This window comes from Lycorma delicatula, chromosome 2 (assembly GCF_047948215.1).
Source record: "Lycorma delicatula isolate Av1 chromosome 2, ASM4794821v1, whole genome shotgun sequence".
NCBI classification, from domain to species: Eukaryota; Metazoa; Arthropoda; class Insecta; order Hemiptera; family Fulgoridae; genus Lycorma; species Lycorma delicatula.
In genome coordinates this window covers 238,409,326-238,425,907 of record NC_134456.1, presented here as the reverse complement: position 1 = coordinate 238,425,907, position 16,582 = coordinate 238,409,326, and the positions used below count along the sequence as shown (strand labels likewise).

The 16,582-nt window shown below is 27.5% G+C and overlaps 1 pseudogene; it reads left to right on the top strand.

The window, feature by feature from the left end:
• The window catches only part of LOC142319787 (pleckstrin homology domain-containing family G member 5-like), an 88,953-nt pseudogene that overhangs the window by 39,940 nt on the left and 32,431 nt on the right, over window positions 1-16,582 (top strand).

Genomic DNA, 16,582 nt, shown 5'->3' with positions numbered 1-16,582 from the left:
GAATGACCTACCTATATATATATATATATAAAACAGATAGGTTAACAAAAATAGTAAATTAACAGTGGTAAATATTACAGTAAATTTTTATTGAAAAACAATTGTAAAAAAATAACAGATAACTTATTTAACTGTACTAACTAATTTGATGGAAATAAATATCATTGTGTTTTTCTGTAATATATTAAATAAAATTCAAACCGACAATACAGACCAAGAGAAATAATTTGATAGGTCTACTGATTGGTTTAGTGAATAATGAAATGATGGTATTTTGTACCATGGTCTTCTACTAAAAAGTAAATTATGACAAATAGTTAATTTTCTGAATTGAACATAATATTAATGTGAGTTTTTGAACCCGTTTTACATTATTTACAGTCTTACTGTATGTAAATGATCAAAGAATATTACTAGGTAATAATAATAATAAACTATAATTGTGAATAAAAAGAGATTAAAATGTTTGTGTATAAAAAAAAAGATAATGAATTCATGTGAATCTAGGTATAGAATTTCAATTTTATCTATCTTTATTAGGTTTTGATAAGTTCCAGAATAACATTGTTTTTAGTACATTTATAACACTCATTTGACTTGTTTCCCGCGTAGATTTTTAAAAAATGCATCAAAAATGGCAAACGATATATCACATCTGCAAAAGATATATACCTTTTTCTTACCGTAAAATTTACATGAAATAACTCATAAATATAATAGGACCTTAATAATTGGAACCCTTTTTTTTAATCCTTTTTTAAACATCCCCGGCCTCTGCCGTTAGGCTATGCGCAGGAATGTCAGGGTGTCGTGGCAGTCGTGAAATTAATTAAAGGTCGCATAGGCATATCAGGTTATGTATTTTTGGTAGTACAGATAATACTTTATATTTTTCTTCAGAATTTTCATCCTGTATAGCTTCACACTTGCTTGTAAAATGATTCCGCACACCTGATATTTACTGATGACCATGTCTTTTGATGTTTTAGACTTAACATGCCATAAAAACTTGATATCAAGTATTTACAAATATGCTGCACATATTATTTATTTTTTAATTTTACCATTTTTTAACAGTTCCATAAGTGATTACTTTTTTAAAATTGTGTTATCTCAATCATGCATCTTTTACTATTTTAATTATTGGTACTTGTGTATTAACGCCACCGCAGCTACAAATTTATTTAAATGAACAGTCTCTTATATTAATTATATAATAAATAGTTATTTATATTTATTTTATAAATATAATTTTACCAAACTTAACCTACGCTCACTTCGCTCGCTAACCTTGACTAATTAACACCGTAATTTGAGTATTTATTTAATAAATTCAGTAATTATTGCAATTAATTATTTAAATAATCAAAACACTCCTGTTAATTAGTCAAGGTTAGCGAGCGTAGGTTAAGTTTTAAATTATATTTATAAAATAAATATAAATGACCATTTATTAAAATTAATAAAGACTGTTTTGATGAATCTATGTTAAACTCTATATTGGCCCATTTTCCACCAAAATACGATAAAAAAGCTGTAGCTGCAGTGGTGTTAATACGTAAGTATCTTTTCATTTAGGTGAGGTTCCTTTTATAACTCGACTTTTGTTACTTTCTATTCTTGTATCCTTCAAGAGGCTGAATAAAATTGTCTGAGTACTTTAATTTTAATTTGTAGTACTTCATTTTTTAATTTTAAAGTAAGTAAAAAGTATCTTTAATCAGTAAGATTTTGAAAGTTGTCTGTAGTCTTAAAAATATACGTAAAGATGTAATATTCCATTTAACCAACCGTAAATGTATTTATTTTTAAAAAATAATTTTTTAATTGTAATATTTTAAGAGATAATTTTCAATTTCCTTTTTGTAATCTGTGAAAATTATTTACAGGTGCTAAGCAAATGTCCTGAAACTTTTATCTCATAATACCGATGACACATTTTCCAAAAGTACTTTCTTATTCGGTGTAGTCTCATTCATTATTTTAGATAAAATCCCTCCTGTACTGTGAAAAAACAGGATTCTGTCTGCATCATTATAAAAATTAAATGCGAATGCTAGTTTACATGTGCTGTAGCCACACTGATTTTAAACTGTGTACAAAATTGATTGTTTTACAACAAAACTTACTGTATTGTTATATCAAATATTATTTTATTATATCAGGCTATCTGTTTCAGCTTTCTATTCTGGCTCTGTTGAACCGTTAAGCACCAGATTTATCAGAAGTAACATACAGACTTGCTTTTTTTTGAAAATAATGGAGTTCACTATGCTGTCAGTTCTTGAAATTACAGATTTGGAGAAAAGGTTTAACCGATGAGGGAAAATCACGAAAGTGCTATTAGAAAAAAAATAAGCATAAGGTAAGAAGCATTATCGAATTTTGTACTGTTGTTGGTAAATGGTTTTTATACTTTTCATATTAAGATTCATATTATTTTTCTATACAGTTACATTTTATTTAAAATTCTAATAACATAAAAAGCACCTAGTACAGAATATAGAGTTGCATACCTTAATTTTATCATGAAAGTACTTTCATAGGATTCTCTATCCTCAATCAGTCACTTTGTGTTTGACACAAAGTAATGCCATACACTGATTTACTTTCAAAATCCTGTAAGTATATTTCTGATAGTGGAAATCTCATGGGTAAAGTATCTTTTTTGGATGTAAAATATATATAACCTGATAATAAATAATGCACATATAATATTATTAAATAAATTAAATTTTAAATTCCCTATTGAATTGGATAATATAATAGAATGTTAAATTATTTAGGTGTCAATATTGAAATAAACAAGGACAGCCAGATTGAAACATCATTCTAATTGAAAACCTACATCTAATAATATAATAATTCATAAAAAATCAAATTATCGTTGGTCTCATAAAATTAACACTTGTACAGATACAATTAATACAGCGATCCAATACACACATAATAACAAAGAAATGTTAAGTAACAAAGTAAACATAAAACATATAGCGGTTGAAAATGAATATGATACTACTTTACCTATGATACTTTGTAAAACTACCTTATAAACAATACATAAGACGACACAATAAAGTGAAATCATATTCATAAAGTATTTACACATTAATTATATCATTGAAAACTACTAAAACTTACAGTAAAGAAATATTTAAACCAGCACGCAAACCTGAACCCACTGGGTTGGTGGTCTAGTGTTGAATGTCTTCCCAAATCAGCTGATTTGGAAGTTGAGAGTTACAGCGTTCAGGTCTTAGTAGTCAGTTATTTTTACACGGATTTGAATACTAGATTGTAGATACCGGTCTTCTTTGGTGGTCGGGATTCAATTAACCACACATCTCAGGAATGTTTGAACTGAGAATGTACAAGACTACACTTCATTTACACTCATACATATCATTGTCATTCATCCTCTGAAGTATTATCTAAACGGTAGTTACCAGAGGCTAAACAGGAAAAAGAAAAAAAGCACGCAAACCTAATAAACCGTATAATTAGATATTTAAGAAACCCAAAATAATAATAATAATAAAATCAAAAACAATTTGTGTGGGATTTATAAAATTAAATGTAAATGATTGTGATATTCATAAAGGAAAAACAATAGAGCCTTTAAAACTAATTTCTTTAACATTATAGAAATAAAAAAATAATTAGTTTTTTATAATATGGCAAACCATCTGATAAACAATAAACATAATATTTTCGATATAAATACAAATTTTGAAATATTAGAAATTAGTAAAGATGACATAAAATAATTATTAGAAAAATATTACTTTATACTCTTATAAAAACAATGAAGCAGCACAGCACCCATGTAATAGATTAATATGCAATTTTCATTATAATATTATAGTATATCTTTATTTAATATGCAGTTTAATTAAATAGATTCATCATGACTGAGGATACGGAATCCTGTGAAAGTACTTTGATGATAGCATTATGGTAAAATGGCTGCGTGATTTTTATATTAATAGAGTTTAATTTGAGTTTGTAAAACAAAATTCTGTATAATGTTAGTAAGAAGATATAACAAATAAGAAAAATTTATCTGTTAAAAAAAATGTTTTAGGAGATTTATTATCTAGGAATTCCCACATCGGGTATCTATTACATCTCCATCTGGTATCAGGTTACCTTATTCTGGATACCTTAATTATATTCAATCGGCTGAACTTTTACACAATATTCTCCCAAGTAAAAACAAAATAAAAATTAGTAATAGGGGCTGAGGAGGCACAGATCGGGATCTACTTTAATAAGTTGGCTCTCAAAAGTCATTTTGTCTATATTCTGACCCCCATAGGGGAAGACAACCCCTACCACCTGTCTTGTGGTGATTTTGGTTGCCATACTAACCCTCTATTCATAGTCATGATGGGCTTTACTGGAGGTTGTCTTTTAGACCCTCTAGCTTGATAACACAACAGTCATCAGTTCGGTTTCTGTCAGGATGCCATCGTTTGAAATGCCTCGGCAGATATTTTCAACAGCTATCAGATTTGCAGAATAATTAACTGATTCGCAGAAGCACAATCGCTGCACCTTCCTTTAACACTGAAGGTTTTACACGTAAAGGTTTTTGTCTACAGTTTGCCAGAGTTGAAAAAATTATAGCTGGGGGGTCAGCTTGGTGTTTTAACATAGTCATTAAAAAGCTGTTTTGGTTTGATAGCAGATGATAAAAATCCCTTCAGTGATCGGTCACCAACATATTGAACCGAAAAACTATTCCAGAGGATGAAGAGCATCCTGGCAATCATACTTTACAGTGGTCTCTGTTAACTATATTTTTGTCTTTCATGTACACCACACACATACACTTTTTTCTCTTCAAAAATCAAAATTACCATTTATAATACTTTTAAAAAGGTAAGTTCATTATAAATATTTCATGGTTGTAACATTAAAGAGTAAACAGTTTTTTGATATCTTTTCAGTATTACTGAATGTTATAACATATATTACAGACTAATAATTTAGATACATTATTTATGTAAAATGATTTAGCTTGTTATTTCACTGCTTATTATTTTATCAAAAATAATTTTTCGAAGCAATGCTTCTTAATGCAGGCTTTAGGGAGTCAACTGAGAAAAAAAACGAGTTTATGTTAAATATTACTAAAAATATATTAAATTGCTATAAAAAAATCTCTATAATCTTTTTTTTTTTATATAAAGCCTGTAGTTTTGTTATTGCTGACTTTGCAGGTATTACTCATTCAGGATATTGTAACAATAAAAATGAGTTGTTTGAAGAACCAGTTGAACCAGAAGTAGTTTTGAAGAACCAGAAGTAAGTAGTATTTTCAGTCAGAAATACTGTTAAGATGAAGAATCAATTCATATGAAGTAATTCGGCCAAAATATTTTTGGTTGCTTCATCATTTTTTATTTTATTTCTTTTATAAGTTATTCCTGGCCATGCTTGTTTAGCCATACATACTTGTTTTTGGCTGTGCAGACATTAGCATAAACTAATGTTTTTAGACTGGATTATGCCAAAACATTGCAACATATAAACATTTCTTTTTCATCAATTTCTCCTCTTTAATTTGGGTCCTTTATAATAAAACCCCTTAAGTAAAAATGACCACCAAAATTTTATATCAAATAATAATAAATCCTCTTTTACAGTTTAAATTTGCAATGAAGGTTGTGAAATATCGAATTGATTTTTTTTATTATATTAGCTGTCATACTCACCATAGCTATAGTAAAAACATTGATAAGTGTTCCCTTCTTTTTTTTATAATTTTTTTAAATTCAAACTTTTAAATCTATTGAAAGTTTGAGGTTTTTTATCTCTGGTGGGGGGCTTGGGACAAAAATCTAATTTTACCACGTAATATGATGCATCTACGCAATAGCAAACTACAGTAAAAATTTCAATATTTGATTCTGAACAGAATTAATGAATTTTCAAAATATGCATAAATCATGTGCATTTACGCCATTATTAACCGTCAGTTATTTTACAGAGTTAAATCATAGAACACTTTATTTTGTCTACAATATATCTAATTTAACTAATAAAAATGAAAAGTTAATTAACCAAATAAAAACTAAATTTAAATACAGTTATACTTAAATTTAAGTAGTACAGTTTGAAAAAATTAAAACTATTTTTAAAAGTTTGAAAGGAATTAAGAATAAGTACAGCGAAACTACCAGTAAAATACTGGAAAATGTGGACAAGATTTTGGAAATCACCTGTGAATTATCTATTAATTTTGCAATTTGGTTTGGGGTTTACCAAGAAAAAATCTTTAACCAATAACTTGAGCGTGCATCATTCACATGACTGTGAAGTTAGCTCTCAGATACTGCCACCCAAAAGCAGCAATGTGTCAAGAGAAAATGTGCCTGTTCGTTTAATATCATTTGTTCTTTAGACAATTTTTCTTCCAGTTTTAGATTTTTTTTAGTCAGTCAGGCTAAAGTTAAAAGTTTTACTAAAACCTAAATTAAATTATAAACTGTGTAAAATAAAATACTGTAATTAAAACCTAGGGGTTTTATTTTTAGTTACTTTATCTTAGTATTACTGGTTGTTTGGAGCTTCCAAGTTACCAGTTTGTGCGACTACAAAATACCCATTTTATGGACTGAGCGTTTTAGTTGTTTTAAATAACATGTGAAGTATTATTTGATTTTAAAGAATTTCCAAGCTATTCCACAGTTAATGTTATCGTAAATGTGGTCACTGTAAATTTAAATGAAATTAGGTCAAATGAATATTACATATTTCTTTAAATCATTTTGAGAGCCTTGCAAGAAATTTTATCTTGATATCTGGTAACAAATTATGAGCACATCAAATTGAGAATTTTTTGTTTTTCAAAAGTCTTAAAATAAGAGTATTAAAGTGTTGATATATTTTTTAATATGACAATTAGTCATTATTGTTAGTAAAAGTAGTGATTGTTGGGTTTACGAACTATAATAAATTTAAATAATGTTTTAACACTTATAATTTGATTTTGGTGAAAACTTTCAATGCCAATAATGAGAACGGATTTTGATTGTTTGTGATGTTCTGATATGTGAACGCATTCTTAATAATGTAAGTAAATGGATAAATCTCAGAGAGATGCCAGCTCTCTGAGAATGTCCTTACATTCCCTTACTCGCAGATTTTGTCCCTTCTTTTGATATTGACCTCAATACCTGTCACACTGTTCAACATATTTTCCTCTTCTTGTCTCTTTAATATATGTTGCTGTTTCATCTTGTCCAAAATACTTCTAGTTTTAATTTCAGTTTAGTTCAACAAAATATTACAGTAATACCTCCAAAGACCGCATTTACATTACATGTAAATCTCCATTACATTTGCCATCCTTTCCTTACACTTGCACTCTGGTGTACAGTTTATATTCTGCTTTTGAATTCTTAAACGACTTTTGTTCTTCAAAGAGAACAAACTGATATGCTTTACTAGTGTCATCTGGTGTTGATTCAACATCTGATATCCTCTGTAAATTTCTTGTCATGCTCTCTCTAATAAAAAGTAAAAAATGCTAGTTTTGAACACCATTCTTCAACATCTCATCATAAATATCATTGTTTTTCTGCTTTTCATGAACCGTGATTGATTTAATGTTTAGCCCCTTTTTACTTTTGCATTGCTGAAAAGGCCACTCCATCTCTGTCGGCTTTTTCCACCAGTTTTATTAATTTCAATTGTATCATTACAACTTGTTTCTTCAGTACTTGCACTGAAAATTTTACTTCCACTTTTTCGTCTGTAACTCTGAAAATACAAAAACATAATTAAATGAAAAATTATTATTATAATATATATATATATAATATATATATATATATATATATATATATATATATATATATATATATATATATATATACAGTTGGAGCAGAGAAATAGGATGGTTTTGAAATGACTAGTATTCAGACAGTAGGAGTGGGAAAACAGTGCGCAGGTGGGGGCATTTCATTCCTTTGATCATGGCATTTCAATTTTAGTCGGCATCATGGAGCTGTAGAAGTTTGAACACTGTGCTTTTGTATATATCTGTTTTGTGAAGAGTGGTGACTCTATGACCATGGTTCAATGACAGTTTCTACGCAGATTTAACATCCACCGAAATGACTCTGTTCTCACAATAGTAAACTGGGTTAATAATGTTCATTCAGGACAATCATTGAAGAAGAAAAACCACCAGGTGTCCACATACAATACATTCCGGAAAATGTAGAAAAAAATTTAGAACAGCATTGTTACGAAGTCGAGGCTGTTTTGCTTGGAGACATGCTGCGCTATGTTGTACTTTATGAGGAAAATGAAAACACTGTCTTGATAAGTGATGTAGCTCATTTTCATCTACATGGTGCAGTTAATGAACAGAATTATCACTGATGGTCTGGTGAGAATCCCTGAGAAATCCACCAAAAACTACAATGCACAGCCCAAAAGTTACAATTTGGTGCATGTAGAGGAAGAATTTCGTCATTGGTCCTTATTTTTTTGAACAAAATGGTGTTACTGTAACTGTTAATGCTGAGAGTTACATTGAGATGATAACTTTTTTGTGCCTGAGTTCAGGAGAAGGTGGATTGTTTTTTCATTGGTTTAAGCAGGATGGGCTCTGGCCTCTAAAAGCCATTGATATAAATCCATTGATTTTTATTGTAAATGGCTCAACTTTTTTAAACATCAAATTTTAAATATAACCCTGTAAGATATGGTTTAACACATTTTTTATTTGCCATCAACTTAGTGTACAGGTGTTCCAAGAAGTGTTGACAAAATTTACGGGATATCAAAGTAAACAAAAAAGTTAAAAGTAGTAGAGAAATGCCATATCTTGATTATTTTCCCTCTTCTATGCCATTTTGTTTGTTCATAAAAAATGTACATCTTAGAACAGATTAAAATATTTTAATGAAATTTGGTGCACCGTTCAAAAATTTGAATTTTATTCAAATTAAAATTCAAATGATTTTTAATCATTTAAATTTGATTTTTTAATCAAATTATGTATTAAATAAAATGTTAAGCCTTTTATTATGAACAAAATCGCATTTCATTTGTACAAATCGGTTTATAAATGACTGATGTATGGGTAAAATTGTTTAATCTATTAAATCTTGCTGTGAAATACCAAAAATATCTAAAAAAAAAACCAAAATGTCTGAAGAAAAAAATAAATAAAAGTAAATAAAATTAAGTGATAATAAGCTTTGTGCTTTATTAAAATACTTACAAGCAAACAATAATGTGGGTTAATTTTGTTGCAAACTAATCAATTTTATTGTACCACAAGGATTTATCAAATAAATATTATCAAGTGAGACAATAAAGTAATGAGACTGATGTGAAAAAAAAAATGTTGCTTACCGTTTGTCATGTTTAGTGTTGTCTCCTTCAAAGTAGTTCCCCTCTGATTGCACACACTTATTCCAGCGCTTCTGGCATTGATAGTAACATTTCTGGAACTCATCTTCTGTAATATCCTCCAAGACCTTCGTCACAGCTTTTTGGACATCTTGTGTTAGTATAAAAAAATGACTGTATGCATGGATACTTTGATGTCACTTGTCCAGTGGTTTTGAAAATCAGGCCAAAGTTGGGAAATAAATAGCCAAATATTTGTGCCAAATTTCAACTTTTTTGGTTGGTAGGTTTTCAAGATAAGGTGAAACCTGTATAGAAATAATGTTGAATATCCTCCCACCCTTATATCCGATCGACTTAAAACTTTAAAATTTTTATTAAATAACTTAATAAGTATTCATCATACTAAAGCTTATTCTTTTTATCACTGCCATACAAAAAGTCAAAATGACAAAAACTGCCCCTCCCTTTTTAATTTTGTATGAAAGATAACACTACATCAATTACCCGCATTTATAAATGTTTAGCCAGTTTCAGAGATTTATGTTGTACCTATTGGAAGAGACATTAAGCATAATACAACCAAACACATACATCTTCCAGAAATTTCTTTTACATGTTCTGTTTTTTTTTTGAAAACTAAGGTTATCTTAAAGATTTTCTTAAATCTCTTATACCCAAAATTAGCAGTAGAGCTATAGCTAGGAAACTAAAAAGTACCAAAAATATCAATGAATGAGTATGCATTTGCATCCTGGTCAAAAGAAATCACTTTCAACTTGTGTAGTGAAATTAAGGGTGTATGATATGAACATTTTTTTCTAGTTTGTGCTGTACGTTGTAAAAAGAATAGTTAAAGTATACAGTAACAAAATCCAGGTTATGTTCTTTTTGAAATATTCTGCAGAATTTTATAATTAAAATTGAGATATTAAATATGTAACTTAACATAAATAATATATAAATGAGAGAGTCTGTTGATCTGTTTGTTTACTAAAACATCACATGTGAATTGACTGATTGCTTTCAAATTTTCAGGATACATTTATAAATTTACATTTACATTTTTAAATTTTCAGGATACCTCAGAGAATGTTTTAAGCCAAAGATTGAGGAGGCCATAACCCCCTTCAGGATTAAGATATTAAAAATATCTATTAAAGAAACAAAAATGAATCCTTTTACTTAATTTTTATTAGAATTAAAATTTTAGTTAAAAGGATTAATTTTTCTTTAATGAATATTTGTATAATATTTAATATTCTTACAAACATTAGGAAAACAAATGCAGTGCTTCGAGACTATACGATAGTATATATATATATATATATATATATATATATATATATATATATATATATATAAAGAATTTAATTAGGTTAGGTTTATTTGGTAGAAGAAATAGTAGTAAAGTAAATAAAATGATTAGTAAAGAGAAATTGTAATCGGCTAGTGAAGTGTGCATCAGGAAAATTAATTATTTCTGGATTTACATAGCATTGTATGTATAATTTATATGTATGTAGCCCGGAGGTATCTTGAATAGCTGACAGTGTATCCTTATTCATATTCCTTTCTTTTAACCATAGTATATTTCTCTGGTAAAGTTTACGGTTCCCTTTTAAACTTTAGATGACATCCTTCTTTAAAATTTAACAACATTGTCAAGCTCAAGTTTTAATATTACCTTTTACCGTTGTAAGAGAAATGTACTACAAGTTTTGTATGGTACAAGAATCTATGCAAAATTCTAATTACGTACATACAGTTTGTTGATAAAGTTTGATATTACTTTCATTGTAGTTTTTTTAGAATAGCTTTTATTTAAAATTATTCAGAGATTTTACAGATACGCATTTTGTAATTATATTATGGTAAAATTTTATTTCTGTTATTATTATTATTAATAATAATACATTTGTTTCTAGAGTGTCAAATTTAATTTGTATTCTCTTTAGACATTTACAAAATTCTGCTAGTTCATTGTAATATACAGATTTGTACAATTTAAACAAAATTTTGACTTGAATGAATGTAATGTTCACTCAGTACTCCTTTATGCATTCATATTTATTAACTTAGAATGTATAGTACAATTATTCTTCCTTTTCTAAATAATATTATTCAATCATAATCATCCAGTTTCTCAGTTATTCAACATTTAATTTTATCCTTCTTATAAAATGTAGTTATTTAAATACTGATTTTACTAACTACGACTGAATTCTGTATCTGACCATTATTAATATAGATTGAATATTAGTGTTATTTGAATCACTCAAACTGACTGATAAAAATTTAACTACACTATCAAATGAAAATGAAAATGTCAAGTAATAGTATGGTAAAAGGCAATAATATATAAGGCCAAAGTATGAATTAAGGTAACTTGATTACTAAATGTATATGATGAAACTCATGAGCATTGCCAAAATTGGTCAGAGACATTAGCTATTTAAGATTAACCAATTATATTATTAAAGATGCTTCAACAGCATCTGGCTTTGTAACTTTTACTTTATAACAACTATAAACAGTTCCTATGTAGCTCAATTTATAGCATAGCATGAGCTTAGAGATTGATCAAAATTTGGCCAATTATGGTTTTTGCAAATTGGAATGTTTCAAGATTGTCTTAATCCAAAAAAAAACAAAAAAAATTTATAGAAATTTCTAGAATATGTGTATCAGTCTGTATTTTGACCAATATCTGCTGAATTGCCGCTCCATATATTCTTTGAAAATGGCTTAAAAATTGTCTTATATGATGAATCAATGTTAATGGCATTAAACATTGGATAAAATGAAAAAAGGGGAAAGGTAGTTTTCATAATTTTTAAATTTTTATATTGTGGTTAAAGAAAATTACACTTTATTATGATGAAAGTAATTTTTAAGTGATTAATTTAAATTCCAAACTTTTAAACTGAACAAATTTACAGATGGAAGGATATTTAAAATTATTTCTAAACAGTTTTTGCCTCATATCTTAAAATCTAATTGACCAAACAAGTTGAAATTTGGCTCAAATATTGGCTCTATACATATATAGAATATATATATATCCTAACTTTGGCCTTGATTTTCAACCATATTACACAAAGGGACATCATGATATTCATACTTTTTTTTTAGTAAAATTATAATTTTTAGCCTTGTTGTATAACTTTACACCAAATTGTGCTGACTTATTGAAGTACTTCCATAAATAAATGTTTAAGGCCCAAAAACAACGAAGTTGAACCAGACCAATACTTAAAATATCAATTTTGTTTTTAGCTTAATTTTCAAGTTTGAAAACCCAACTTTATCCAGTATGTACAAAATATGAGAATTTTTTTAAAAAAGGGTTTTCCATGGGACCCAACTTAAGAATAAACTTTTTTTTTATTATTTCCAATATTTTATCTTTTTTTCATATTGTGGCTGTTATTAAAAAATATTATATAAGGTAGTTGTCAAGTAAGGGGTTCAAAAGATTCAACCAAATTTTTTTTTTAACATTTTGAACCTTTTTGCAAATTTGGGTCAAATCTTCTTCATGTACCCAACAGCTGAACCAATAAAACACCATTTTCACTAAAATAATAATTATTAATAACTTATATTTAATAATAATATTCACAATTTTTATTTTCATCTATTTTATAAAATTATTAACTACATGGTACTAATAATGTTTGATTTTTTTTCATTCATAAAAGCTAAATAATAATGTTTATAATTTTCATTTAAAATTATTTTACTTAAATTAATTTTATTGTATTATTCCATTTTAAAATTTTATTGAACATAAGGGACCGTGCAAAGAACGTTTTTCAATACTTGTTCAGGTTTTTACAATAATATAAACTGACACGAACATTGCTGTTTTTATTTATTTATTTTTTTTTTTTATTTTATTATAAGAAATAATTTTTATATTGAATAATTTTTTTCTGGAAACTTATAAGAAATTTTTTTATTACAGGCAAAGATGACAAGAAAGAAAAATCACAATCAGCAAAATCAAGTGGCTCTCAATTCTCTCTGGGAAAACACCAAGGGGTAATAAAGTTTTATGCATCTTTCATGTATATAATAATAAAAAGTTGATTTTAGTTGTTTTGAATATAAAAATGATTGTGCTTGTTCTATATAATACTCTGAAAACATTCTCATAAGTTAAAAATAATTCAGTACTCATAGTTAACTAAACTATCTTATTAATAATAGTAGTATTAACTACTTACTATAATAATAGTTATTGTAACTTATTTAATTTTCTGTTTAATTTAATACCACCTAGAAATATTAACAGGTTCTTCAAATTCAACAACCATTATGTATTATTTTATGTAAGACATAATAATGCTTAAATTTACTATATTCTCCACTGTATATTTTTAGGTTAGATGGACTTAATTTCAAATTTATGAAAGATTGCATTTGAATTTAAAATCTAAAGATTGTTAAAATTGTTTATATTAACTTTATATAAATTTAAAATAGGATTAAAAACTTTAAATACAACAATTTTTTTATTTATTATTATTATTGTTATTAATTGATTCAGCCAAATCCTAAAATCTTCAAATATCTAGTGCAGCATTCTTGATTTCAGAGCCGAAGGTCCTTATTTTTGTAACGAGTGTACTTATAGCTCATTATGTCCATGAGTCACAAGGCCAGCATATATTATGTTAATTAGAACCCAAAAACAGACTTTTTGCCAGGGCAGTATTTAGAAGATGTTAATGTAAAAATTTCTGATTTGGCTAGGTCTTAAACTATCAACCTTCCCAATGGAAAGGTGGATAATTGTAAAAATTCAGTAAAAAGAAACAGTTTATTTAGTGTTGTATTAAAACTTTAGATTACTATCTGTATACTTTAAAATTTAATAAAACAAACTCATTACTGCTACATATCTATTTCAAATTTTCAAATCATCTTATTATCTGTTGCTAGTATCAAAAGACAGTAAAAATAATTATTAATTTTTTTTTTTAATTTTGAGAAGTATTTTTATAAAATGATAGAAAAAGAAGCTTATTAAGAATGGAAATCCTACTGCAAATAAAAATTACTCATTCTTTTATGAAAGGTTATATCCACTCCTGATATTAGTCCCAGAATTTCTGTAAAAAAGTATTGTTAAATCCAATTACTGCTCACTTAATTAATACAGGAAAATATGAAATATTATCATAATTCTTAAATTATATATTTTCAAAATTCTAATAATTTTGTATTATTAAACACTCAAAACTAAATATTTTATTTTGAATTCATTATTTTCCATTTTTATAATTTTAACCTACTTGAAATTATATTTTTTTATAATTTTGAATTGCCTATCTTTATTAAACCAATTGAGAAACAGAGGGCGAAGAAGCCCTGGATGAAAAAGCCCATCCTGCTTTTAGAGGCCAGAGCCCATCCTGCTTAAACCAATGAAAAAACAATCCACCTTCTCCTGAACTCAGGCACAAAAAAGTTATCATCTCAATGTAACTCTCAGCATTAACAGTTACAGTAACACCATTTTGTTCAAAAAAATAAGGACCAATGACGAAATTCTTCCTCTACATGCACCAAATTGTAACTTTTGGGCTGTGCATTGTAGTTTTTGGTGGATTTCTCAGGGATTCTCACCAGACCATCAGTGATAATTCTGTTCATTAACTGCACCATGTAGATGAAAATGAGCTACATCACTTATCAAGACAGTGTTTTCATTTTCCTCATAAAGTACAACATAGCGCAGCATGTCTCCAAGCAAAACAGCCTCGACTTCGTAATAATGCTGTTCTAAATTTTTTTCTACATTTTCCGGAATGTATTGTATGTGGACACCTGGTGGTTTTTCTTCTTCAATGATTGTCCTGAATGAACATTATTAACCCAGTTTACTATTGTGAGAACAGAGTCATTTCGGTGGATGTTAAATCTGCGTAGAAACTGTCATTGAACCATGGTCATAGAGTCACCACTCTTCACAAAACAGATATATACAAAAGCACAGTGTTCAAACTTCTACAGCTCCATGATGCCGACTAAAATTGAAATGCCATGATCAAAGGAATGGAATGCCCCCACCTGCGCACTGTTTCCCCACTCCTACTGTCTGAATACTAGTCATTTCAAAACCATCCTATTTCTCTGCTCCAACTGTATATATATATATATATATATATATATTATAATAATAATTTTTCATTTAATTATGTTTTTGTATTTTCAGAGTTACAGACGAAAAAGTGGAAGTAAAATTTTCAGTGCAAGTACTGAAGAAACAAGTTGTAATGATACAATTGAAATTAATAAAACTGGTGGAAAAAGCAGACAGAGATGGAGTGGCCTTTTCAGCAATGCAAAAGTAAAAATAAAATATTCTTTCATTTTACATGCTTTATGCCTTGATTTTATTTAAAAATATTACCTTTATTATTTACATAATATATACGTTATAAAATGTAAAATATTTTATTACTTCATACATACTTTACATAATTTTTTTTTATTATTTGCTGAAATTTTCCACATCTTCCTGATCTCCACTAATCTGTTAGCCATAACATTATTCTTATATCCTGCACTAACAATCTGTTTATATTAACATTTCTTTTGTTAACTGTTTCTCCTTTACACATATTTCTACAAGAAAATTCATTTACTCTGCATTCCTTAATGGATTTATTATTTTTAAATTGGATATAAATTTAATTTTTTAATTATTTGTAATTAAAATATTTACTAAATTTATACATAATATGTGACTCGGAGGATATAATGTTCTTTAATCATGTGAATTATAATTGACATTAAATAACAATAAAATTTATAATTCTTTATAAAATAATTTTAATTATCAGCATTACATTAACTAATGGTATACTAAAGAAATATTTAATTAGAAAGAGTACATGACAAAGCAGAAAGCAAAAGATTAGCATACAATATATCTTATAGCAACAAAATTCTATCTGTAGTGGTCACCATATACTGAAAAATTTCCCTAATTTAAAGTTACATAAGATAAAGGTTGAGATCAACAAGTAGCACAATTTTTCACTGAAGGGAGCATTGCACAAAAAAATCAAAAAACATTAAATTTTGAGAACTATTCCCTGAAGGGGAACCATTTTATCTTATTCTCAAATTAAATTAAAATATAAAGTATTTTTATAAAATATGCCCTACTTTGGCAAATGTACATTGCATA